Here is a 25,980-nt window from a genome sequence, read left to right as displayed (position 1 = left end):
GTCCACACGGTGATTTGTGTATTTGTTATGACGGGTTTGCTGTGTCAAGTCAAAATATATTAATAAAATAAAGTTTTAAAGAAACCTTTTCCTCATCTTGCCATCCCTTCAAGCTCCTTCTTTTTGCTGCTGAACTTCTAGAAAGAGTAGATTGGGGTCACTGCTTCTACATTCTCATTTTCCAATTCCTTGAAGTTTGTTTCCAGACCCCAGACTGAAACTGATCTTTCCCAAATCACATGTCTTCTGCTCATTTCTCATCCTTCTCGACCTTTCTGCAGGATCCGATGCTATCCCTTCTTCTTCATGCTCTCTTTTCCTTTGGCTTTGGTAGAACTGTTCTTTGTGGGGTGGCTAGGTGGCACAGTGACTGGAGCACTGGCCCTGGAGTCAGGAGGACCTGAGCTCAAATCTGGCCTCAGACACTTAATACAAAACTAGCCGTGTGACCTTTGGCAAGTCACTTAACCCCAACTGCCCTACCTTCCCCTCTCCAAAGCACACACAAAAAAAGAACTGCTCTTCTCTGTTGCTCCTCCCTCACTTCTCAATCTCTTGCTATTTCATTGTTCTCCTGCCCGTCTACCCAATCACATATCTTCTGTTCTGCCTTGAGTCCACAAGTCTCTTCTTCACTTATGGTTTCTCTTCTATCCATACTCTCATCTATGCTTCCATTTGCTCCAGTGGCTTCAATGATCACCTCTATGCAGATGACTCCCAGCTTTGTACTCATTTAGCTCAGCTCCTTCATCCCAGGTCCAGCCCACACCTCCAACCTCCTGATGGAGAACTCCACGTGATTTCCTACTGGTACCTTAAACTCAATACATACAAAACTAAACTCACAATCTTCTCCTCTCACCCCCACCCACATTGTTCCTCCCATTTCTATTGATGATACCATTATCCTCTTAGTCTCAAAAATGTATCTGAATTTTCCCTCTCCATCAATCTCCAATATCTAATCAGTTTCCAAATCCTGCTGATTTTTACTTTTCTAAAATCTTTTCTCTTGTCCCCACTCACCCAACCACCACATAATTCAAATCCTTATTACCTTTCACCCAGACTACTCTAATAGTCAAAGCTGATTTCCCCATCTCCAGGTTTCTTTCTCTAATCCATCCTTTACATAGCTGGCAAAAATAATTTTTTCCCAAGGTACAGATCTAACTCCATATCTCAAAAAAATTTAGTGGCTCCTGACTATTTTTCCACTGCCTATAGGATGAAATATAATAAATTCCTTAAACTTCCATTTAACTCTCTTCACAATACAATTCCAAATGATCCTTCCTGTCTGGTTTCATGTTATTTCACTTCATGAGTTCTCTGTTCCAGCCAAATGGGATTTCTGACTTTGAACTCAACAACCTACATAGCCTGTCTCTGTGCAGAATGACTTCATGGTTGGAATTCAGTCCTTTCCCATCAGTCCCTTTTAGAACCTTCCTTAAAGGCTCAGGTCATGGGCTACTCCCTCTGTGTACCCTTCTCGCAGACCCCAGCTCAACATGGTCTCTCTTCTCAAATATTCCTAAGGCAAGATGGCCCCATCACATCTTACCTCAAATAGGTTTCTTTGTCTGTTCTGTCCTCCCAGGAGAAGGTTAGTTCTTTGAGTTTGATGACTGGGTCAGTTTTTAGTCTTTTAATCTCTAAAGCCAAAAGGAGTTCTTTATTCCTCAATAAGTACATAACAAGTGTTGGCTGTTGGATCATCTTCAGAGATAAGGGAAATGTAGATTGGGGTAGTCAGGTGGTGCAGTGGCTAGAGTGCTGAGCTGGGAGTTGGGAAGGCTCATCTTCATGAGTTCAAATCTGGTCTCAGACACTTATTAGCTGTGTGATCCTGGGCAAGTTACTTAACTCTGTTTGCCTCAGTTTCCTTATCTGTACAATGATCTGGAAATGAAAAACCATTCCAGTATCTTTGCCAAGAAAACTCCAAATGGGGTCAAGAAGAGTTGGGCATGACTGAACTACAAAAGGTACAGAGATTAAGGTCCATTTTAAAAGGTTGAAGACCAGTTAGTTACACATCCTACAGAGAGAGGAAATAAGGACAGCTATATGCTGGTAAATGTTTAACAACTGGCTCTCTGACAAAGAAAAATGTATGCATAACCCTGCTGGTAAGGGGAAACAGAATTATAGAATCAGAGCTAAAAGGAACTAAAAAGACCATTAAATCCAATCCCCTCATTTTATGGATAAAGAATTTGATGCCCCAAAGGGGGAAGAGTAATTTGCCCAATGTCATACTCTCAGTAAGTGTCTGAGAAGGAATTTTAACCCAGATCTTCCTGACTCCAAGTCCAGAGGTCACCTGGTTTGAGATGAATGCTCCTCTATGGCATGGACCTCCTTCCCACACTCAAATCTTGTTGGCCTCACAATACTAAGGGACAGATTACGTAAGGAAGTGGTAAATTGGAGCCCTGTTGGGGAGAACCTCAAAGGCAGGTGAGGGTTATTGGCCTTTGGAGTATAGCCAGTTTGGTCCACATTTAGAAGATTGAGTAGCAGATCTAGCTCTATGCAATTTAGGCTATGGGGATCTAAGGAGATTACCAGAAGCATATCCAGGAGGAGTTTGTGTTTGAAAATGTGAAGTCAGTAGGGCAGCTAGGTGGTGTAGTGGATAGAGTATTGGCCCTGGAGTCAGGAGGACCTGAGTTCAAACTTAGCCTTGGACACTAGCTGTGTGACCTTAGGCAAGTCACTTAGCCCCAATTGCCCACCCCTTTCCCGCCTCCCCCAAAGAAAATATGACATCATCTCATGAGGCTATTTTTGGCTTTTTTCAGCTCACTCCCTTCCCCAGCCCCTGTCATTAACTGCTCATTTGTACCCCCCTGCACCTCCTCAGCCTGATTCCATTCTCTCTATTTCCCTGCCCCATTCTCTTTTGTCTCTGGTCCTGTTCTTCTAATCATTCCACACTGTCACCCTATTGTCACCACCATACAGGGAATCCTAACAGAATTCATGCAATGGAAAGACTAGAGTAACTACATAATCTAAAAAAATCGATGAAATAAACAAAACTACATGTGACAAAATGCTTCTACATTTCCCCCCCAGAACTGTAAGCAAGATTATCTCTTCTTAACTTTGCATAAGTGAGTAGAGAGCATTTGTATCCAAGTACTAAATAATCCTATCCTGGAGGTGATGGTGAGGAAAAATGTGGATCATTTTTGGAAATAGAACAAAAGAGACATTGAATTGAATCCAAATATGATCCAAATCAGCTTCTCCTTCCAAGCCCTCTGTCAATGGTACTTCATTCTCCTAGTCATTTAGGTCTGAGAACTTGGAGACATTTAAAGTTCTTCCCTTTCCTTTATGTCTCACTTCTATTTACTTACCAAGTACTGTCTCCTTCCCTTCTTTTCCCTTTCCTTCTCTTCCATCCCCTCTGATTCCTTCTCTTCCCCTTCCCTTCTATCCCAAATCCCCTTATCACCTAAACTATTTTTATTCCTTATCTTAACTCCTGTTTCTCCCAGATCCAATCTATCCTACCTACAAAAGTTAAGCAGTCCTTCCTAAAATTGCTATGGTAGTACTCTCTTGCTAGAAAACAAACAAAACAAAGATTCTTTTAGTCCTGTCTTTGCCACAACACACTTCTGCCTGACTTTTAAGGCCCCATGACCCCCCATAGTCTGACTTCCCATACAACCTTATTTCCCACTATCCCTCAGTGAGTCCCATCCTCTCTAGTCAAGATGGTCTTTTCAGTCCACAGCATAGACTCATTTAATCCTTGGAAATCCCTTAAATTTAAATTAAATCTTCTGTCAGCCTCATTTTCCTCCTTTATAAAATCAAGAAAATTATAGCACCTATTTTACAGGCTTGTTGTGAGGATTAAATTTTTTTTTGCACATGTAAATCACTCTGTCAGCTTTAAAGTGCTATATAAATATTGGTTACTATTATTATTAACTTGAATTGGAAGACGCTCTAAATTGGGGTGTAAAGTTGGCTTTCATTGAATGACAAATAATAGGCCCAGCCCAATTCTCTGTGGCTCATTGTTTAGGTTTTTATGGATTAGAATGAGTGCAAATAGCAATTGTTTTATGTTCTGTCCAGAAACTCTGAGCGTCTTTCCCTCCCAGATTGAGAGAGATGGTAAATTGGGACATCTTTTGTCTCAATTCTTACCTAATCCTAAATCATTGAATGGGCGTGGCCTCAGACAAACTGTGACCTGGGATGGACCCTAATACAGAAAAGGCAAAATCACCCACTGAATCCTGGGTCATGGCTAATTATCTTGATCTTTGTCTTGCCACGGAACACAGATGCCTGGAGAAGAGAGCAAGGCTGACAACTTTGTGTATCCCTGCTTCACTCAGATCCAATTAATTCTCAAGTCAAGATCACACTCACTTGGTCCTTTTTCAGAATGAAGGATGAACAAAAACGACCTGGATGGAGCGTCACTCTAAATTGTAGTATAAAGTTTGAGGTCCATTGGGAGGAGAGTTCCCAGAAACTGATCAGGTTCCATTCTCTTCTTTGATTTGTTTGCCATTACTGTTTTCCCAATCAGTCAAGCAAGCATTTATGAAATCCTTGTTATGTACTACATACTGTGCTGGACACTGTAGGTATAAAAAATGAAAAAAAAAAAGAAGGTCCTGCCCTCAAGGGGCTTATATTCTAATGAAAGAGGCAACATATATGTAATGCACAAGAGACATACAAAATAGATGCAAATATTTACTTACATGCACTTTTAGGTAGGGCACTTTTAGTATAGTTCTAGCAGGCTGGCTATGTATACACACCACAGGCTTCCTGCCTGACTAAGGGGAGGCTTGATACGCTCTTAGATCATTTTCCATCTGAAAGTGTGAGGGCGCCTCAAAGTCGGCAGACTTTTCTCCAAAGGATAAGGAAGTGTGTTAGTCTCACCCTCATCATCTTTGCTGGTCCATGAAATTGCCTAGGGCTGGCAAGCTCTTCCTGGAGGCCTCTCATGGGCCCAGTAAGGGTGAGAGGAGGAGATGTCAACATTTTTGATTGAGGGGCACTGGCAGTACACAGTGGAAAAGATATTCCAATTCCAAGCTGGAGGCACGGCTTTGAGTCCCTCCCCCCTTTCATGAGGACTAAATTCATGCTCTCATTTAGACAGGCATTCTAAACATTGCCTAAATGTTCTAAAGTTTGCCGTGGGGGTACTGTCTGCTAGGAGCCATGTGATCCCTTGCTAAAGTTCTGTGAGGTCACCCTGGCTAAGGGACAAGACTGCAATAAATTACAGGGACATTTTTTCCCTTGTCATAGGATGAGTTCAAAGGACTCTTCTCCCTTCAGAACTCCCTCCTCCATTTATTCATACCCTTTCATCTTAAAAAAAAAATTACCATACTTAATAACCATGAATACAATCATTTTAAAAATAAGCTTAAAAAAAAAAAGAACAGAATCACACATAAAGCTATGAACTCCAAAATGTGTGTGTGTATATGTGACAGGATCTATAATTTTAGTTATCTAGGGAATTCCCAGTGTGGAAATTTTCCCTACCAATGCTGATCAGTCCCTAATCTGCCATTTTCAGTCTCAGAGAATTACTGAGATTGTTGAGAGGCAGGGAGGGCACTGACTTATTCAGTTAGGGTCACATGGTCATTATGTGTTTCATGCAGGAGATGGAGCCCAGTCTTCTAGACAACAGGGCAAGCTTTTTATCAATTATGCTATGATTGATTCTCTTCTTAAAAAAATACATAAATGTATTTTCCATAAATGTATAAATATTATGTATAAATACATATATGTATGAATTTTAACAATTCCTGCCCCCCCATACACACACATGCAACAGTTGACATCATTTACCTTTCAATCTTCTTCCAACCATTTTTTGGGTCTATGATATATCAGGTTTGTTTTTTTAAATTGTCAAGTGTTATATTGTTGGTCTGATTCTGCTGTCTTTGTTTTATATCATATGTATGAATCTTTAATGAGTTTTAGCTAGATAGGACCTTGAAAATCATCCAATCTAATCTCTTCATTTTACAGATGAAGAAACTAATACTCAGAGAAATTAATGACTTGCCCACATTCACATAGCTAATGGGTATCATCGCCAGGGCTCAGACACAAGTCTTCCTACTCCAAATCCACCAAATCTGCTTCCTGTTTCTAGGTATAACAATGAAAGCCTTCAAACAGTATCTTTTTTGGAGTTTCTGGGACTACTTGGAAATACCATGTGCAAGGAGATTTACTGAGCAAGTTCTAGCTGTAATCTGAATGCGTGGCATTTTATGAAGTGTCAACATTGTATTGCATCTCAGTTAAATACATCAGAATACAACCTACAGAACAAGGTAGATCAGTGTGCAAAGGATGCCAAGAGGTATGGATGATGAGGGAGAGAGCTCCAGGCATAGGAGAACGTCCTTAGAGGACAGGAAGGTATAAAAAGACTGGAAAGATAGAAAGAGAACTGGTTATGAAGGACTTTGAAATCCAATCAAAGAATTTTATATTTGGTCTCCTACCCTTCCTGGGTAGGAAGTCAGCCCATCTTTACCATCAAACTCTCTGAAAATCTTGTGGCACAGCCAACTCAATAGAATTTATGCTCTGAATGTAATTTTCACAACAGTCCCAATACTCATTATGTGATACCATCCTGAAGGACCTCTGCACATAGATTATGGGACACAAATTTTCAAAAGCACCATTTAACATTCATTTCTAAAAATCATTTGGGAACCCCCCCCCCCAAAAAAAAAACCCCAAGCCACAATACTATTTTCCCCTTTCCTTAACTCTGCAACTAATATAACCTCATGAGTATGATAGGACAACTGGGACTTTATTCTAAGATGCTAACATGGCGTGGTTACTTCCTCCCCAAGGCAGTCATTTATCTTGCTGTCCTAAATCTTGAGGTGCCTTGTTAATCTTGTGCCATGCAATACAAATGTCCCACTCCCTCACCTTGCCTGGGGCTACTATCTCCTAGGTCCTTTATCCATGGATAAGTCTCTTAGGGTTTGTCTCTTTCCACTATGGCTCTCATATGCCTATTCCTAATAGTTGGTGGGACTATTGGTTATGCCACAGGAGCATAAGGCAGACTCTAGTTTGCCCCTTCCACCAATGAACAGTGCCTTGGATAGACTATTTGTTGCATCATCTCTACCTTCTTCTGTTTACCACCACCACCAACAAAAAAAAAAAAAGAAAAAAATCTGATTTTATTCCTGGAACAAGTATTCTTAGCTGTAACTCTACTCATAAGTAACAATGATTTTTAACCTGTATTATTTGTGTGAACAAACCATCAGCATTTAAGAAGATGCATAATATGGTGCAACATCTCTTAAGGCATAGGAAAGATGCTTTCTGCCTTCAAAGTTGTGTTGAGACCCTTTAGAAACATTAAAGTACAAAAATTTGAAGATTTCAGATTCAGAAAATCACAGATCTGGAAAGGAGAGAGAAGGGTAGTTAGACACAGAAGGAGTTGCTAGAAGACAAAAGTCTGAGACCATGCAATCCAAATTGACAAAAGAAAAAGCTTTAGGGACAGAAATATTTGAGAGAGGCAGCACTGTAAAACAGATAGAGGTAGGCTTTGGAATCAGAAGACCCAGTTTCTAATTGCACCTCTGATACACCCTGCCTTTGTAACCATGTCACCTAGTCTCTCAATGCCCCCTGACAATTCTCTGAGACTTCAAATTACCAATAATTTACAAAAGTGGAGAGTTTCTCATAGTGCCAAAATCCTAGGTCCAATGAAAGCATAGATTCTTGCAAGCAGAGAGTTATAGTAAACATGTAATACATCTTCAAATATTTGAGAAGCTGTCATCTACAAGAGGGAAAAGTAACATCAATATGAAATCTAGGGCTATGTTTAAAGTCCCATTGTCAGAGAGGGAAGATGAAGGAATTCTCTTTCCATTGTTTTTCTACCAGATTTACAAAAAACAGTTGGTCTTGGAAGTTCTAGGGAGATAGCTTTCAGGACAACATAAGAAAGGACTGACTAAAAATTCAAGCTATCCAAAAGTAGGATGGGGTTTTGTAGCAGCAACCACACTGGCATACCCAGGATGGCTGCTGGTACAGGTTCTTAGATCTGCTTTACTAGGAAAGATAGCTGTTTAAGGGGTCAACAATCTTTTTAAATCGCATTCACTAGTTCAGGGGGAAAGTCAGCACCCTGAACTTCAGAGAAAATACAAACAGAAATAAAGACCAACAGATGGGGCTCTGACTGCCCAAATAAATTATACACTTTACATACATCCCTGGATCAAGAGAGAGCCTTTACATCTGACCAGACAGGGAGCTCTAAACATGCTACCAGGGAATCACAAGATCTTCCTCATAAGCAAGCCCTCAAAGCAAAATACCAACTCAGAGTATATATATACTTCTCACAAGCCTCCTGACTCAGTGCCTAATTAGAAATTAGCAAAAGGTGTGAAAGCCTTCCTACAAGCAAGCCTCCCCTAAGCAAGCTTCTCTTAATAGGCTCCATGTGAGGCCTATTAATGGGAGGGGAAGATCTTAAATCTCATTAACATTATAGATTTCATCAAAAGAGCCTAAGCTCCCTATTACTGGAAATCTTCAATGAGAGATTAGAAGATTCCTTGCTGAGGATGTCTTTAGAATGTGAGCTCCTCAGGGTCAGGGATTGTTTTATTGCTGTCTTTAGTGCTTAGTAGGGTAGCTGGTACATGGTAAGTATTTAATAAATGCTCGATATGTTGATAGACTGATAGTGTTCATGCTTAAGATATCCGACTTCTGAAGTCCCTTCCAACTCTGAGATTCTTATTTTAATGTTCTAGTTTGAGGATTGCAAAAAATAATCAATCTAGACTAACTTAAACCTAACCTAAATTTGGCTCACAAATAGTTAAGTCAAAGAGAAATCACAAAATACAGTCCATGTGAGAAGTGCACATATGCATTATTTTCCTCTATCTTCAAAGAAAAGGAATTTCTATAAAGTGTATAAATGTCTATGTGTGTGTGTATGCATGCACATGTACTGTAGATCTGTTCAAGATCACTATAAAAATATTATTTATAACTCAATAGCTACTTTTGTTTACTACATAGATTACATCACCATCCTGCATACTTACATTAAACCACCATTTCCCACTTTTATTACATTTGTTATCCAGCGTATGGTTCCAGCACAAAACCCTTATAAAAAGTTATCCATCAGGTAATGAATAACATTTGGTTCCAGTCTCTCTCTCTCTCTCTCTCTCTCTCTCTCTCTCTCTCTCTCTCTCTCCTTCTCTCTCTCTTTTTCTCTCTCTCTCTCTCTCCTCTCTCTCTCTCTCTCTCTTTCTCTCATAGGAGTGGGAGGGGGTGACATTCTGTACCTTCTCTCTAGACCACCCTTCTCTAAGTAATCTACCCTCTAGCTAAGAATATATCAGATAGGAATGGAGAATAATAATTTGCATTTGTCTGACATTTTATGGTCCTATATGTCTGTGTGCTCTGTTCTGGCACATTATCCACAGAAGAAGTGTTTAAAAATCATTGATGATGAGGACCTAATTTGATCCTCCAAACAATCCAGTGAAGAAATTACTATTCACATTTTACAGATTAGGAAAATTAGACATGGAGAGAATGAGTACTTTCCTCCATGTCCCCCAGCTAAATGGTGCCAGAGCAAGGACTTGACTCTGTCCAGCATTCATTCTTTTAACCCAATTTGACTTCCTTCATCATTCTGACATTTCGAATTTTCATTGGAAAGAAGCAGGGTGGGCAAAAGCCCAGATCATTTTCATCACCTCAGAACATTAAGAACTGCATTGAGTAAGGTAAAATAACAAGAGAAGAGAAAGAAAAGTAACCTTATAAGAACATAGCACAAAAAAACCACCAGAGAAATTGAATAAATAAGGCATCATAAAATTAAAAAAATATTATGGGGTAGAAGACCACAGGAAAAATATCAAGAAGAAGGATAGAATAACTATATAGTAACTATAACTGGATCTCAAGAAATGAAATGGATCAACTATAAAAACCCTTAGAGTGGCTGAGAAATCCAACAAAAGGGAAAAAAAGGAAGGGATAAAAATCAAAATCAGAGCTCTTCAATAAAATTTAAAAAGGGACAGTTTAGAATGGAATCTGGAAAATTTTTAACAAAGTAGTACAATACAAAAAAAGAATGGAAGAAATGAAACATAAAAATTCAGAGATGCAACAAGAAATATTAGAGCGAAGTCTTTTTTTAAGTAGCAAAATTAGAAGGAAGACCTGAGATCACTACAGACCGAAATCCTTGAGTTTTGAAAATGGAACCTGGCAATACAAACTCTTTGTGGTACCAAAGATCTAAGATCAAAGTGGGTGCCTCTCAATTGAAGAATAGCTAAACCAATTGTGGTATATGAATAAGTGGAATAGTATTGTACTGAAAGAAACAATAAATACAAAAAGCACAGAGAAACTTGGAAAGACTTAAACTGAAATAGAGTGAAGCAAACAGAACTAGAAGAATAACTTACATGATGATCACAATACATAAAGGAAAACAACTTTGGAAGATTAACCAATGCACTGAAGAATATAATTATCAGTTCAGTGACCAATTGTGACTTCATAAGACTGATAGGGAGGTAGGCCTTCCATCTCTTGTAATGGAGGTGATGGACTAGAGATATGGAAAGAAACATCATTTCAAATATGGCTAATGTATTGATTTGTTATAGTAGTAAAAGCAGAAAAGGGGAAAAGGACTGTACTGGGTTGGGGAAGAGGACAAGGTTTTCTAAGTCTAATTATGAAGTCAAAGAAAAGATTGCAAAACAAGCCACGGGTGTCAAAGGCTGCTTACAAAACAAAAAAATAAGAATGTGTGAGGGGCAAAATCCCTTGATTTGGATCTGGTTTGAAAGGGGTGGGGGAATGTAGGGAGAGAGGAGGCTGGGATTAGATTAGATTGTTTGAAAGAAATCAAGAACCTCCTGATCATTTTTTTTTAAAGAGAATTTAACAGGATTTTGTTGGGAAAAAAACTCTCAGTAATTATAACCTTGAATGTTAGAAGGTTGAACTCACCCATTAAACCAAAGAGGGTAGCAGAATGCATTAGAAAACACAATATAAATGTTTTCTATGAATAAGAAACATACTTAGAAAGAGTTTAAATGATGAGCTAAAATAGAATTTTTCATAATTCACCTGAATTACAAAGAGTGCAGATGACAACAATTTCAGACAAGGTATCAATAAATGTAAATATTGTTAAGAGACAAAATCAGAGAAATTATACCGCACCTAAAGGTACCTTAGTTAATATTAGTATTGAAAACTTCTACCAAATAGCTTAATATCTAAATCAGGGGATCTTAATCTTTTTTATATCATGGAATCCTTTGGCAGACTGGTGAATCCTATGATCCCTTTTTTAGAATGATGTTTTTAAATACATAAAGTAAAATACATAGGATTATAAATAAATTATAATCAATTACACTGAAATACAGTTATCAAAATATTTACAAACAAAAACCAAATAATAACCCTTGATTTAAGCTGTTGATAGTTATCTAAAATTTAAAGTGCACTAAGACTTTGAAACACAATCTATTTAAAAGGAAAGCTAACTGAATTACAAAAAGACCTGATTACTAAGGCAATAGTTAGATTGACTTCAATGTGTTTCTCTCAAGTAGACAAATCTAACAGAAAGTTAGAAGAAGGGAATTATGGTTGTGATAAAGTGTTAGAAAAAGTAGAGATAGTAGAATTGATTAGGTGTTAGGAGAACACACAAAACTCCAAAAAATGTTAGGTAGGGTTTAGAGAACTCAAATAAAATTCAGAAAGTCAAAAGAATTAAACATATTTGTGGACCATCACATACTAATGGCTCTAGAACCATATAATCTAAAAGGGAAAACCTTGAAGTGAATCAGAAAAAAAAACATACAAATGTTATATGGGAACTAAATAGCAATATGTTAGCCTCAAATATAGACAGTGATTTGTGGGAGTGAACTATTTTTAGCATACATTAGGAATCTTGGTACCCTTTACCTATCCTGGTGCTTGTACTTACAATGGCTGCACAGCACAGGGTCAACCCTGAGTTACACGTATGGGTTGAATCATGCTGAGGGAATGACATAATCCAATAGTCTCTCCATCTGAACGAAGTTTGCTGTAGTAGAGAAAACTGGGATTCTTGAGTTCTAGCCTTCTTTCTCTCCCTGGTCATTTGTGTGACTTTGGATGAGCCATTTAAATCTCTCTATGACTCAGTTTCTTGTACCATGAAGGGACTGTATTAGATGCTTTCAAGCCCCTTTCCAGCTCTGAGCTACTGTGACACCACATGCGAGAACTGATGTGCTCTAAAAATGGACCACTCCTCTAAAAAGAAGAGAAAAGAGGGCTGAACTGATGCCCTAACTCACATGCAATCCTCTAGTCTCTTCTCAAAGTCTTTTGATCCATTGAGTGTCTTTAAAATCAACAGCAACTAAAGAAAATCAATATTGATTGGCAGCTTTTGTTCTTGGTGCCTACTACTCCTCAAACTTCATGAGTATGATCATTGTTTCTGTTCTTCCTGTTAACAACCTTTGACACCAGTCCAGATGTTACCATGTGAATTTCCTCATGTTGTTGTTTTCCTTCCTCCCCCAAACCTACCTTATTTAACTCAGGCTGTGATTCATGGCAGAAGCAGGAAGCTGGGGCAATGAGGAGCCCTTACTTATCTCTTTCATCTTTGGCTGCTCTAAGGGGCAGGAATAGCAAAGGCAAATCTTTGTCTTCCGAAGCCTAGCTGTAGAAACACAATAAAGCCCAGGGAGTCACACATGAGCCATGTATAGAGTGAAAAAGGAAAACAGAGATGTTTGATGGAACAAAAAAACCTCAAACCACAAGTCTGGTTTTGAATTGGGATGTCATTCAAATTGGAGTCAAGCACCTAAACATTCTGAGTGTGTTTCTAAGTGGAAAATAATTTTACCTGTTCACAGGAGTCAGGGTTTCTGATTGGCAAAGTACTTGGCAGATATTATCCGGTTATACAAATTAATTTTCATTGTTTAAAGAAGGGGGAATGTGACAGAGTGATGACTTTCCAGGAAAGATAATTGGTAAACTCAGAAATAGTATATTGAAGAATTGCAGACTGAATCTGTGAGGAATTAAGACCATTCAAATTGGTTCTGGAATCCCAACAAATTCACTAAGGGATTTTTTTTTTAATAAAATGAAATTTCAATTTTTGTTGAAATCTTTCTTTTAACTCATTTTCATTTGTTCCTCCTTCTCTTGACCAATGAGCCATCCCTTCTAACAAAGAATTTTAAAAGAATGAAAAGAAGAGGTGAGTTCCTGCCATAGCCACCTCAAATACCTATAAAATGTAACTCTAAACAAATTTTAGAGCTATAGAACCCACAAAGTGACAGAGAGAAACAAATCTCTTGCTGAAGGCAGCCTAGCAGGTGGACAGAAAGGATTCATCACAGCGTGCTGGGAGCTGAACCCAGCCTGTGTGAGCCTGTGGTTTTAGCCCCAGGGTGGCCCCAACCAGTGGCTGGAGGGACTTCTGGAGAGTGAATCATCAGCAGGAGTGGCAGTTTCCAGAAATATCAACCCATAAATGCCAAAGAAAAAGTGAGAGGTCAGTGTAGAACACTGTTGGAACTGGGGGGGGGGGAGGGAGATGGAGGAGCAGGTCCAGTCCCTGACCCTGGAGATAGAAATGGTGGAGGTGTGGCAGCCCTGCAGCTGCCTCCACATGGCTGCTTCAGAGCTCCTGGTCTGCAGATTGTAGGGGTGGCCAAGCAACCATTCTGAGGGTAATCATTCTTGCTTTAACCTGCCTGGATCTGGATTGAGGTCTGGGGTGGTGGTCCAGAGGTGTGTGACCAATGAGCCAGAGTTTGTGGGGGCTGCAGAGATGGTGCCCTCCTAATAGCTCCAGCAGTTGCAAAACCCCCAGAAATTTGGGACAAAGCTCTCCCCTCTGGAAGCAGAGTTCTACTGTGGCAAAGAGCTCAAAAGTCAAGTGATTGAGTGGCAACATGAGCAAGCAAAGGAAGCAAAGCAAGCACAGAAATCCAACTTAAAATTCTTTTTTGGGGGGACAAAAAGGATCAAAGCATGGAACAGGAGGAAGATAACAAAGTCAGAACTCCTGCACCAAAAACTTCCAAGAAAAATATGAATTGGTTACAGGCCATGGAGGAGGTCAAGAAGGATTTTGAAAACCAAATAAGAGAAGTGGAGGAAAAATTGGGAAGAGAAATGAGAATGATGCAAGAAAATCAGGAAAAGCTAGTCAACAACTTGACTGAAGAAAATAGCACCTTAAAAAATAGATTAGCTCAAATGGCAAAAGAGACCCAAAAAGCCAATGGAGGAGAAGAATGCCTTAAAAAGCCAAATTTGCTAGATGGAAAAAGACTCAAAAGCTCACTGAAGAGAATAATTCCTTCAGAGTTAGATTGGAGCAAATGGAAGCTAGTGACTTTATGAGAAATCAAGATACTATTAAACAGACCCAAACAAATGAAAAAATGTGAAATATCTCATTGGGAAAACCACTGACCTGGAAAATAGATCCAGGAGATATGATTTAAAAATTATTGGACTACCTGAAAGCCATGATCAGAAAAAGAACCTAGAAATCATCCTTCAAGAAATTCTCAAGGAAAATTGCCCTGATGTTTTAGAACCAGAGGGCAAAAAGAATTCACCAATCACCTCTTTAAAAAGATCCCCAAGGGGTGGTGATGTGGCATAGTGAGTAGAGTCCTGGCCCTGGAGTCAGGAGGACCTGAGTTATGATCTTGTCTCAGACACTTAACACACATAAACAAAAAACCTAGCCATGTGACCTTGGGCAAGTTACTTAAACCCAATTGCCCTCCAAAAAACAAAAAACAAAAAAAAGATCCCCAAAAGAAAACTCCTAGGAATATTATAACCAAGTCCTGGAGTTTTCAGATCAAGGAGAAAATCCTGCAAGCAGTCAGGAAGAAAAAATTTGAGTATTGTGGAAACACAATCAAGATAACACAGGACCTGGTAGCTTCTACATTAAGGGATTGAAGGGCTTGGAATATGATATTCTGGAGGTCAAAGGATCTAGGTTTAAAACCAAGAATCACCTACCCAGCAAAACTGAGTATAACGTTTCAGGGGAAAATATGGTCATTCAATGGAATAGAGAACTTTCAAGAATGAGAAAAAGAGTAGCTCAGCAAAATTAACCAATATATCACCCAACTCTGGTAGTGTCTGCAACATTCTTCATCCACTTCTGCAAGAGAAAGAGGGAGGCACATTCCCTCAACTCTTCTTCAGAGCCAACCTTGGCCATTGTAATTAAAAAACATTCAGTTTAGTTGGTCATTATTCTTTCTATTCACATTGTTGTAGCCATGGTGAATATTGTTTTCCTGATTTGTTTGCTTTATTCTGCATCAGTCCATATGTCTTCCCATGTTTCTTTGTATTCTTCATATTCCTTTGTTTCTTGTGATGCTGTAACATTCCTTTCTATTCTTGTACCATAATTTGTTTAGTGGAGAGACTTCCCTTAACTTTTTTTTTATATGCAATTGGCCTGTGTGAGATATTTTTGTCCAAAAGACCAAGGACCAAGGCTGTTGACAGAATGATATGGCAGAGACACCACTGTTACTCTGCCAGACAGAACCTCTATCTAAACCAACTAATCTCTAGGATACAGCTCCCCTTCCTCCTGCCTATTGATTGCCAGGCTTCATGAGTGACAACCTAGAAGGTTGGGAACTAATCTCTCCCAATTCATTGCCCCAACAGTACCTATGTCTTGCTAATGGACTCTGATGACTCTGGAGGAGAGAGTGAGGCTGATGACTTTGCACGGCTCTACCTCACCTAAATCCAATTCACTTGCAAGTCAAGACATCACCCTCCTGACATTATTGGTCCTCTTCAAGAATGAAGGGCAAGGGGTGGCCAGGTAGCACAGTAAGAGCACCGGCCCCAGAGTTGGGATGACCTGGGATCGAATTCAGGCTCAGACACTTAGCACCCTCCCAGAAACGCCTGGCCATGTAACCTTGAGCAAGTTACTTAACCCCAATTGCTTAAAAAAAAAAGAATGAAGGGCAAGCAACAATCATGTGTAATAGTAGCTGCCCCCTGGGGACCAATTCCAGTTGGACAATGCTGCTATTTCTTCCTCTTCTTCATCTTCTTCCTCTGTCCATGTGGGGAATCATACCCATACATGTGGGTGCTCTGTCCAAAGGAATATAAATTTTTATGGTATATACTTTGCAAAGGATCTTGGGGTGGGGGCTAGGTTGTTTTCTTACCTATTCATTGCTTTTACAATGATGTGCAGAAACCTTTCCAATACTATCTGTGGCTCAAAGTAACCACAGGGTAACGTGAAGCAGGGCTGACTCCAGGCCAACTCTGGAGTAGGATTTGTCTTCACCTAAAACAACCCATGGCCTAGTTCAACACTTCCTTTTTGTATTATAGACCCCTTTTGATAGTCTGGCAAACTCTATTGACTTCTTCTTAGAATACTTTTAAATGCGTGTATAGGATTACAGAGGAAATAAATTATATTGAAATATAGTTATCAATATTTTAAAAAACAAACATGTTCATGCTTCCCAGGTTAAGAACCTCTGCTCTAGGCTCTCTTTTCTCTGGGACTTGTCCTCTAATCCTAGTTCATGTATTTTTGCTTAGTGACAATCATGTGATCAAGGAAATTATGTGTGTTAGTGCCTTAATGCCTAAGTGATCTCTCCTAGGTTATTTGTGGTGTAATAGAAACCATGCTAGAAGGATTATCTTGTTCCAAAGAAGGAGATTAATAGGCTGCTTACAAGGAATGGAGGTCGGTAGTAGTTGAACTGGAAGTTCCAGGGAGTGAGGTCTAAGTTAGAGTATTGCTTCATTCGATTTTGGAGGGCTATGGATTTGGGTCAAATAGAAATATCTGGTTCCAACCTAGGTAATGGAGTGGAGGTGGGAGACACCTAAGTAATATTTAGGCCAAATATATATATATATATATACACACATATATAGGGAGCTCAACTCCTCCCCTCCCCAAGAGAGAGGAGAAGAATAGGAGATGCTGTGAGGGGATGATGTCAGGGAGAGGAAGGCAAGCCTACCAGAGGACTAAGGAACACTAGAAGTCAGGCAATGATGATGGAAAGTGATATTAGCTAAAGGAAGGTGGGGGCAGATAGAGGCAAGGGAGACTGCCTCCAACCCTTCCTAATCCCCAGCCTCTGTGCTTAATGGGGTGGGGGTTGATTACTGTGGTCCAAAGAAGGGAGGTGGGTGGGGCTCCTGAGGACCAGCTGCTGCTCTTGCTGCTACTACTAGCTTGAATGGGAGGTGGGGGTGAGTATTAGAGGGAAAGCCAAACTATGCTGAAGTCACTGGGGTCAGTGCAGGAGAAACTATGGCTCTGTGTTTACTGAGAACTAAGATGGTGATCTTTCCCTCTCCTGTGTGCATGACTTTAATTTGCTCAAATGTGTGTGTGTGTGTGTGTGTGTGTGTGTGTGTGTGAGAGAGAGAGAGAGACATACAGACAGACAGAGAAAGAGAGACAGAAACAGACAGAAGGAAGAAAGAGACAAGAGGGAGACAGGGAGAGACAGGATAGAGTACTAATCATTGGGGTATCTAACAGGGAGCTCAAATAAGCTAAAGCATTTTTATTGAAAGTCTGTTATTAAGTTCCCTAAACAAAGAGCTTAAATCTAGACTATTTATTGATTCCCCAAAGAATAAACTAATAATAATGGTGGTTCTTATTAATATTGCTAATAGGTGACTAGAAGACTGGTTGCTGTAGGGCCTCTGATATATCTCCATATATGTTCTTCCAATATCTTCCCATATCTTCCAAATGGTTAAAGGAAACCCCCACCATTCCAGGGGTGGAGACAGGCTGGAACTAGAGAGAGTTGCCTGAAGGGAGCAGTTGAGAAAGAGTGGCCCCACCCACACAAGGTAAAGGTGGGACCCAAGGAAGGGTGTAGACAGTCCTGCTAATCCAAACCCCTGCAAATCCAGCCATCTTCATACTAGGATATGTATGTATTAGTACTTATATATGAAGAGGTTACCCATAAAGAGGGTTAGGGCTGCTCTGGAGACCTCAAAATACCAACACACCGGGTCCTGCCGAATGAATTCGACTCAAGTCTTCTCTCAGCCAAAGAAAAGTAAAGTTTATTAAAAGTTCGCTTGTATTGGACAAAGAGTAAGCCTGTGCTATGTCATTCTTTGTGCTCCCACATGGCATTCCATGGTGTTCTCACTATCCTATGGCGCTTTCACTATTCCATGGTGCTCTCACAAACATGAAGTCAAGACAGGGTCATATATACAGAAGTTTGTGTGAGGAATCTAGGGGTGGTCTAGGGGAGGAGTTTGGGGAGGGTCTTCAGGAGGAGTTAATGAGGTCAATGAGAGATTAAGGATGGGAGGCCACCTGGAGGCTACAGACAATGGTGGGCTAGGCCAGTTCAAGGGTGGGAAGTAGATGAACAATGGAGGCTTAGGCTAGTAACTAGAGTTAGGAGTTAGCAGTTAGTAACTAGGCTAGAGGTCTGGGCCCAGCCACAATGTAAGGCTTATGGCCTCATGCAAATGTCCCATCAAATGGGACGATTTAATCAGAGTCCAAGGGAGGTTCCCAGGGCCTGTACCTCAAGGACTCAGGGAGAGCTCTAGGGGGCTCCCAGAGCCCATACCTCATCATATAGACTCATGATCTTATGGCTACGAATTCTACCAGTATGATTCTTGTTCAAGGCTTTCCTTTCCCCCTAGAAGATTAACCCAATTCCCCAATTCACAGATTCAGTTTAGCACTTGGGCTGTCCAGGGAGCTCACTTTCACTACATGATCAGTACACTACTTTCTTTTCCAGCAATATATGGCAAATAGCTCTAATGCAGAGGAGTCAGGAGAGATCTGGCTTTAGACCCAGTTTCTCTCTCCTTATCTTTAAACAGTTAGAGAGAGGATTTAAAGCACTTGCTTTGTGCCAGGTACTGGGGATACAAACACAAGCAAGCAAGACCATCCTTGACCTCAAGAAGCTTACATTCTAATGGAGAAAGACAACACATATGGGGGTGCTAGGAAGGGAGGAAGAAGGCTATCCATGAAGGAAGGGGCTGTGCTGCAAGTGAGGAGAAGGAGGGCTTCCAAAGACAGACTACGTGAGAGTGAGATGAAGCATGGGTGGGACCCTTTAAAAATGGTGGTGCTATGGAGGGAGTTATGAAGGAGGAAAAGAGGAACCCCAAGATGGAGGTTTCTTAGATGTCAATTATGCAGGTGAGAAGAGGGGAAAGGATTCACTTACATCACAGGGCTATTATGAGGCTCAAATAGCAAGGTTTAGAAAGCACGATATCAGACTCAGCTATTATTGTAGCATATGCCTTTTACACAGCACCTGGTAAGTGACCGTCAATAATAAGCTACAGCCTGCTCACACCCACCATGGATCTTTCCATTGTCTTTGGATCAGTTACAACTTGAATTCTTCTGAGGTCATGGTGTTCTGTGATTTGCAGTCATCTAGCATTTGGGGTAATATGGGTGTTTTTTTAAAAGTGGGCTTTTTGCAGTAGTGAGCAGCTTGAAATGATCAATGTCTTCTGTCTCAGACATATGTAGTGGTCACAATAGGGATGAATGTTGCTCATAGGCAACTCTACCCCCTGAGCAGTGGAAGTCAGAGAACTGTGATAGGAAATAGTGATGTTCATGGTAACATGAATATTAAATATTAATAGTACTTTGTACAATGTAGTGGTAGCTATAGATCGATCTAGTGATCATGTGACGTATTTTCATATTATGTAGTTGTCGTTTATTCTTTGTTTTGAAGAATAGTGACATCATGGAGTAATGTCTTGACTTGCTCCTGAATTGGATTTAAGTGAGACAGTTGCACAGTTATCACCTTCACTTTCTCTTCCAGAGTCATTGAAACCCAGTGCAAGATAAAACCCAGGATGACCGGGATGGCCTAGGATGCATCTTTAGTGTCTGACCAAGCTCTAAACGCACCATAGCACCTGCTTCATCTGCCTTCGTGGCCACTGGAACATGTTCTCATCTGCCCGTTCCACCAGGGGAAGTCTTCACATGCTTGGTGTGGATATGGGTTCCCTCAACCTGATTTAGCCTGTCGGCAGAGGCAGTTTTATCAGGCTGTGGCTGCTGCTCATGCTACAGCTTCTTGGAGTCATAGGTGAGAGCTGGGTGAAAGGTAGACATGAAAGGATGAGCAACCCTGAAAAGGGCTTGGCAAGCCCTCCCACCAGAGCTGCTGCTCCTCCGTAAGAGCAGTTAAATGAGTCAGCCATGGTTACACAGGTAAGAGGGATCAGAGTCAAAACTCAAACAAAGTCTTTCACCTGCAAGTGTACTGCTGGTCCCATGACACCATGCTGCCTTAACATGGAAAAAAAAGTCACAATGTGAGGAAAGATGAGGAAAAGCTGGTTAGCCAGGGGGACTGTGGGAGGGGCAGTCAAATGTAAAGAGTAGAGACAGATGGGTCTGGAGTGAGGAGGTCAACAGCTGAACAGAGTCAACCCCCAGTCATCTGTGCCAACAAAGGGCCAGCATTGTACAGGAAATGGATCCTCTACCCCCGCCTTCCCTACTCCACTCCCCAAAGGAGGGATGATCCAAAATTAGTTTCTCTTTTGATTTGGAATGTATCTTATTTTTGTATCTAAACATAGGGCATCTCTCATGTTCTGGGAAAACACAATACTTCAGGCTGAATAATGGGGCCCCACTCTGAAGGGCTGACTCAGCCAAGCTATAAAGCTGATCTCTTCTCCCTCCAGCACCTGTGATCATCACTTCTTTTTTTTCTAGTCCTTCCTAGGAGTGCAGTACATCCCTCATCATGTTGATGCAGACGCACCCACCTAAGCAAAGCAGCCTTCTGGCTCCATGTTGACAGCTTTCCTTACTTATACCTTCTCTTGATATAATTAGGTGTTTCAGCAAAGATCTTGTCTTCCACCTGCTACTGGATGGTATGAAGGAACATGAATCGATAAAATAAAGAGTGCTTCAGAAGGCAAGGTGAGGGAAGATGTCAAGAAAAATGGAAATTCTGAATTTTGCAGATTAGTTACAATGAGAAAACTCAGTTTCCTCTTATGGAAAATGAGGGAGTTTGACTAAATGCTCTCTAACATCTTTGCAGTTCCACCTGTGATTGTAAGGGAAGATGTGATAGGTGTGAAAAGGGGCTTACTTATATGGAAATCAGGAAGCATGGTAGGAAAAATGCAGATAATGATTAAAAAAGAAAAGAAGCCCTGTTGTTATGGGAGAAAGCCAGCCATGTGGAGGATATATGGGTAATATTTTCCTAATAGTATATCATGAAACTGTCACAGATGCAAGAATGATAGCAACTTTAAAAAGCCCTATATGTAGGATGAGGAGCTAGGTCTGATTTTGTCAAAATGACTGTGGGCAATTTTATCTCTTAGGAAATGGAGAAAGTATGTTCTGAGTCAAATGAATATCTGGGGTGTAAGAATGAGAAAAGATCATCTCAGGGTGTGTAATAGCAAGGAAACAGCATAGTGAGTTTGAATTTTAAAGCATCAAGGACATCACTGAGTGATGGCTCAGTGAATAGAACACTGTCCCTGGAGTCAGGAGGACCTGAGTTCAAATCCAGCTTCAGACTTACTAGCTCTGTGCTCTTGGGCAAGTCATTTAACCCCAATTGCCCTGCCTTCCCCCCTCAAAAAAAAAAAAAAAAAGGAAAGTTAAGGGACTAGTCCAAGATCAAAGAAATAGTAAATTGGCAATGATAGGATTTCAACCCAACTCCTCTGATTTTAGAGAATAGAAGAGAATTCTCTTGACTCCCTCTGTGTTTTTTCCCCCACTATATACCAAGAATTGCATGAATTTATAAGAGAGGAAGGGATTTTGTAGTTATGTTGCAGGTGAGAAAAAGAGAAGGGTCAGGATCCTGAAATGGGGCAGATAGTTCAATGATAACAAATGGCAGAAAGAAAGTGGAACTATCCAACTCCTAATTTTATTTTGTCTTCTTTATCAAGAGGCTTCAACTTAAAACTGGAAAGAGTGGAATGAGAATGATTAAAAGGAAATGAAAGCCTGAGATAGGTGAGGAGATGGTAAGAGAATACAGCTTTTTAAATGGGTTCTGATTTGTGGGTCAAAGAAAGTAATCACTCAGCAAACATTTATTAAGCACCTACTATGTACACTGGGCCAGATCCCGGTGACACATTAGGATTGTAAAAAAAAAAAAAAAAGAAAAGGGAGTCATTGAGGCACTTTTTTAATGCATAAAAGACAACAAAAGGAAGACCATAAGGAAAAACAAACAAGCTGAACAGCTTTGAAACTTTCATGCTGAATATATTTTATATTTGAAAGGAAAAGGAAGTTGTATGTAATAGAGTGGTGGTTTCATCAAAAATTCTCTTCTAAAATTTTTTTTTAAAAATCTTCTATTCTACTTTGTATTTGGAAATGCTCGTTTTATTTGATATGTTAAGTTCAGGATAAAAATTAAACTAAATTGAATTTTAAAAAAAGACATAATGACTTTAGCTGATTTCTCCTTATGAGCCAATAATGTAATGTGGCTTCCAGAAAAGCAAACATAAATTTAGTAAGAATCTGAGATTTCATTGAAAAAAAAAAAGGAATTACCTCCACTAAGAATGAATAAGAACACCAATCTTAAGACCTTTGAGGACTTCTACCTGAAGCACATGCAAATGAAGAGATTGACCATGGTCACACCTCCAGGAAAGGTCAGAGGCAGGACCTTAACAGGGGTCTGGTTGAAATTAAGCCTAGCATAGTTCCCATGTTTCTATGCTGTTTCTGGAATGTAAATCTAATTTGTATTAAAAAGACAGTGACGGGGCAGCTAGGTGGCACAGTGAATAGAGCACCGGCCCTGGAGTCAGGAGGACTTGAGTTCAAATCCGGCCTCAGACACTTAACACAAAACTAGCCCTGTGACCTTAGGCAAGTCACTTAACCCCAATTGCCCTGCCCTGCCCCTCCAAAAAGCAAAAAATAGAAAACAAAAGTTTAGGGGTAGCCAGGTGGCTCAGTGAGTAAGAGCACTGGCTCCAGTGTTGGGACAACCTAGGGATCAAATCCAGGCTCAGATACTTAGCACCACACCCAGAAATAACTGGCCGGTTAACCTTGAACAAGTTACTTAACCCCAATTGCTTTAAAAAAAAAAAGACAGTGACTAGATCAAGAGATGCAAATAGCCCCATTGCACTTTTCACTGGCCAGAACATATCTAAGGTATTTTATCCAGTTCTAAATAACACCTTTGTTTTCCCTAGGCAGAGTTCCTACCAGAATGGGGCCTATGAGAATTTTTTTTTTTTTTTTTTTGCTTTTTGGAGGGCAATTGGGATTAAGTGACGTGCCCAAGGTCACACTGCTAGTTTTTCTGTTGTGTCTGAGGCTGGATTTGAACTCAGGTCCTCCGGTCTCCAGGGCCCATGCTCTATTCACTGTGCCACCTAGCCACCCCTGCTATGAGGAATTTTTTTAAAGAAAAAAGGGAATGTTTTAGTTTGGAGCAGAAAAGATTTGGTGAGTGGCAAGATTTTTTTCAAATATTGCGTCTTTCATTTTATTACATTATATGATTTTGGGCAAGTAATTTCAACTCTCTGGGCCTCTATTTTCTCTTCTTTTAAAAATTTAAAAGGACATTAAATTCAATGGCCTCTGTGGTCCCTTCCAGCCCTAAATCTGAAAGTATAACCCTAGCATTTAGCACAGAGCCTGGGACATAATAAACATTTTACTAAATGCTTGTTGATTGATTGATTGATGATCCTGTGATCAGATGATTCAGATATTTGCAACGGGATTATATTTATCTTGGGTAGCTCCAGAGGGTTGAGCTAGGACAAAGAGGTAGAAGCTACAGAGAGGCCAATTGGAGCAGATCACAAATGGAATATCTTGCCTTGTGAAATACTGAGATTCTCATTGCTAAAGGTATTCAAGCAGACAGTAAATATCAAGGATTCTTTAAAGGTTAGTAAGTGATTGCATTAGACGTTTCCTAAGTTATCTTCCAACTCTAAAATTCTATGATTATCCGATTCTATAGGGATGTACAATGTCATAAAACTAGGGTGTCTCTAAATGAGAAGAATTTCAGGTACTATTGCCAGATAGAAGGTCTTTCAAACCACACCATGAAAGCACAACCATCACCCTGACCACCATCTTGACCCTGATGGAGACATCCTAGCACCCTGAACCCAAGAGCCTCTGGGATAGCAACACATCCAGCCCAGCCCTGTTCCCTGTTCCAACACCAATGGAGATGCAGCCTGGGAACTACTTCTGTGGGCATTATGGTCAAAGCTACTGAAGTCTCAGAAAAGAATGTTCTTCCCGCCATAGTTCTTGGCACTGTCAAATGGTTCAGCATCAGAAACTGATATGATTTTGCCAGTGGAAATAACAGTAGAGAAAAGCATCTGCTTTACCCCTGCACCCTAAGGAAATGGGGCCCTTCCATCTTATTGCCACTGAACCCTTCCACATGTATGGCTTCTGTCATTAGAAGAGTCACTTTCTGTGAGCAGAGTTTGTTTTACTTTTCTGTTTGCATTCCCAGTCATTAAAACAGTGCTTTGTATATAGTAAGAGCTTAATCAATGCTTTCATTCCTTCCTACTTATTCAAGCAGCTGCCTGCTCTCTCAGTGCTTCAGGCCAGCATCCATCCCAGAATTTTATCCATTTAAAAAAAAAAAACTTTTTGAAAGCTTGTGATTAATCAGCGACCTTATTGGGCCCAGACCAAGGTTCTGGCTTTTCATATTGGCAACCACAGTCTCACCATCACTGGTCTGTAATGCAACTGGGGTAAAGTTAACTCATTTTCCATATGGTTGGGGGTGCAGAAAACTCAACTTTCCTCTTCATTTTTCCTGGAATGTTTGATCTTTTTCTGTCATGAACATTACACACCACATCTGGGCTATTCAGAGTAATAAACTGTCTTTCTCATTTATAGATGTGGATGATGAGATGTATAGATGGTCCAGGGGCTGACTTTGTTAAATGCATTCCTCTAGTAGACTCACAGCAGCTATAAAATCCTGGCCCCTTTCAAGCAGTTGTACCTCTCTGATTTTCCACATGTATGTTGTGGCACCTGCAAAGACATGACTGCCCTGACCCGAGGAAGCTTTGCTCTGGCTGCTCCTTTCAATGCAAAACATGAACTTCATCACCTAGGTATGGTGTAGAGAAAAGATAACCACAATAGATGGGAATGTTGTTGTTCAGTCACGTCCTACTTTTTGTGACTCCATTTGGGGTTTTCTTGGAAAAGACACTGGAGTGTTTGCCATTTCCTCCCCCAGCTGATTTTATAGATGAAGAAACTGAGACAAACAGGGTTAAATGACTAGCCCAGGGTCACACAGCTAGTAAATGTCTGGGGCTGGATTTGAACTCAGAAGCTGACTCCAGGTCCAACACTCTCTCCGCTATGCCACCTAGTTGCCCCATATATAGGAGCAGGCCCAAGCTAAGAGGCAGAAAAGGCTTTGAAATGGAATTTTACTTTCCAGAGGGCTGGGCTAAAGCTAAATTCACTTAAACCTACAGGGAAGTCTTTGGGTGTATGAGGGGCTTTTGCACATATAGTAAATTTCCAGATGACAGAGGACCTGGCCTTCCAGGGGATATAGCTTGCTCCCACCTAATTGAAATTCTTCTTTCTCTAACAAAGTCATTCCATGATTCTGTCTCTCTGTCTGATTCTCTCTCTCATATTCTCTCTCTCATGTTCTCTCTCTTTCTCTCATGTTCTCTCTCTCTCTCTCTCTC

General features: G+C 40.3%; 1 long non-coding RNA gene across 2 annotated transcripts in view; it reads left to right on the top strand.

Annotated features, from left to right (window-relative positions):
- LOC138159784 (uncharacterized) overlaps positions 1-24,779 on the top strand; it is a 28,283-nt gene extending 3,504 nt beyond the window's left edge. The window contains exons 2-4 of one of the 2 annotated variants that reach the window (XR_011167974.1): positions 20,052-20,324; positions 20,963-22,254; positions 24,243-24,779. This is a non-coding gene — a long non-coding RNA (uncharacterized lncRNA). Of the gene's footprint in view, positions 1-20,051; positions 20,325-20,962; positions 22,565-24,242 lie in introns of those variants that run through there. The other variant, XR_011167973.1, reaches the window with a different exon arrangement.
- The last annotated feature ends 1,201 nt before the right edge of the window (positions 24,780-25,980 follow it).

This window comes from Petaurus breviceps, unplaced genomic scaffold (genome assembly GCF_028583685.1).
Source record: "Petaurus breviceps papuanus isolate PSGF00001 unplaced genomic scaffold, PetGlider_PUasm1.0 178, whole genome shotgun sequence".
NCBI classification, from domain to species: Eukaryota; Metazoa; Chordata; class Mammalia; order Diprotodontia; family Petauridae; genus Petaurus; species Petaurus breviceps.
The sequence above is the reverse complement of the archived record's forward strand: the minus strand, read 5'-3'. Positions and strand labels throughout refer to the sequence as shown.